A 2,374-nucleotide genomic window follows, 5' to 3' on the forward strand; every position below is an offset into this window, starting at 1 on the left:
GGGGGGGGGGGGCTTTCTGTCTATCTCTGGCCTTCAGAAACCTCCCCAGGCAGTCACGGGAGGCTCCGAGGTGGAAACTCTCATCCTAAAATGCTGCCCAACTCCTGCAGCATCGATTGCAGGCTGGAGGTGGTGATCCTTCTCCATCAGTGAAGCCTCAGCAACCAGCTCGGCCTCAACCCTCAGACCAGAATGGGGCCACCCGGTGAGTCCTGAACAGGGACCTTGAGGAGGCGGATGCTGTTCCTGGAGCCCAGCTGAGCGGCTGTTCCTGGAGCCCTCCTAGCTGGCACCTTCTCACCTTGCTCTGGAGTGGGTGTGAGCTTGTTTTGCTGATTGGGGATAGCAGTTAAACTCAGACACCAGAGTGAAAGGAGCAGGTGCATTTTACTAGAAATAACTAAATAATATAACAGAAGAATACAGAAAACACACAGTAAGAAAAGACAGAATAGTGCACTCACACAAACAGGAAAATAACGGGGTAATGCATCAAATCCTGACTACCTGAGAGAGAGGGAACAGCGATTAAGAAAGATCCCTCAGCACCTGCACCCGTTGCCATCACCCAGACCCGCAGGCAGCCCCGGTTACAGCGAGGGTTTGCAGAGCCTTTCCCGGCAAGTGGGAAATCCTACGCAGTGCATCCACCCGTAGCTGAGGCCTCCAAAGTCGCTGTGAGCGGGTCCACCCTTACATACCCCAAAATCAGCAAGCCAGAAGAGCTGGCACCTTGCTCTGGAGCGGAAATATCTGGTTTCAATCTCACATTAGATTCCCCCAGAGCCTGGCCAGGGCTCAGGAGAGAAGCGAAGGGAGTTCCTCTGCTTACCCAGGCGGATTAGGCACAGGGCCAGACTACGGTCTCCACAACCAGTTATTTTATCCACACACAAAGATAGATAAATATGCATTCATGAGAGCTACGTCTTCCACACATATTTCACTAACGATGACATACTGAGTGAGCAGCTTCGGCTCAGGGCCTGTTGTTCAGGCTTCAATACTTCCACTTTTTATATTGGAATAGGGGGTTGGTTATAACTTAGTATAACACCTGTTAGCACAATGGTCATCAGTTATAAAATACACAGGACTCATCTATAGATGAACTCTGGTTTGGACCTATTGTGCAATCCTCAGTGCTTCAGAGCTGCTCAGGGATACAGGCTGGGTCGCAGCACAGAGCATCACTGCAGCTCCTCTGAACCTGCTCCCCCAGCAGAAAGATAAGTGCTTATATGGTGCCTCAGAGGGTAGAAGTGAAAGCGATTGTGGAGTGTAGAAAACAGCTCAGGGATCAGCTTGGGTGGCCACACCACAGCAAAGTCTGGGAGGACCCATCACCCTGCATGCTGGTCCAGAAACTCACCAACTCCCAGCAAAAGCGGCATGGGTCATGTCCAGCCCAGCTTTAGGGACACCGGCACAAAGCCACGTCTAAAAGCTGGTTGATGTAGCTCCCAGATTGCCAGGCCCTCGGCCAGGTAGCGCTGAGGGATCTGGAGGTGTTGGGAATGGTCAGAGTGAGGTTCATGTTGGACTGGAGGAGCTTCAAGGGCTTTTCCAACCAAGACGATTCTGTGATTGTGTGACCTGTGAGTGGTGATGGTATTGCCTGGTATTACATGTTTTAGCACTACAGCTGGTTCAGAGGTATGACAGTACCGCCGCGGTGATGGACAGAGTTCAGTGTCATAGTTTGAAATATTTGGCAACAGCCCCTCCTCTGGGTCTGGAGAAGACACCATGATAACATGCTGATGGTGTGAGGAATTTGAAAACAAGTCAGAAGAAACCCACATCGACCTGTGTGAGTGTATGTGTGCACGTGTGTGTGACTGCCCACCCCACCCAGGCACACTCAGCGAGTTCCCCCTGACACCGAGCTGTGTGTGCGGGGACATGCTGAGGGGAGGGACATGGGCAGGCTGGGGAGGGGACAGGCAAACCTCATGGAGTTCAGCAAGGCCAAGGGCAAGGTCCTGCCCATGGGCTGGGGCAATCCCCAGCACAAACCCAGGCTGGGCGAGGAGGGGCTGGAGAGCAGCCCCCAGGAGAAGGACTCGGGGGGTGGGGGGGTGGAAACTGCCTGCGAGCCAGCACCGTGCGCTGGCAGCCCAGAAAGGCCCCGTGTGCTGGGCTGCACCCAGAGCAGGGTGGGCATAAGGCCAGGGGGGGATTGTCCCCTCTGCTCCGCTCTGGGAGACCCCCCTGCAGGGCTGGGTCCAGCTCTGGGGCACCAACAGCAGAAGGACACGGACCTGCTGGAGCGGGGCCAGAGGAGGCCACGGAGATGCTGGGGGGGCTGGAGCCCCCCTGTGAGGACAGGCTGGGAGAGTTGGGGGGTTCAGCTGGAGGAGAGAAGGCTGCG

This window comes from Athene cunicularia (genome assembly GCF_003259725.1).
Source record: "Athene cunicularia isolate RWA chromosome Z unlocalized genomic scaffold, athCun1 chrZ_part5, whole genome shotgun sequence".
NCBI lineage: Eukaryota > Metazoa > Chordata > Aves > Strigiformes > Strigidae > Athene > Athene cunicularia.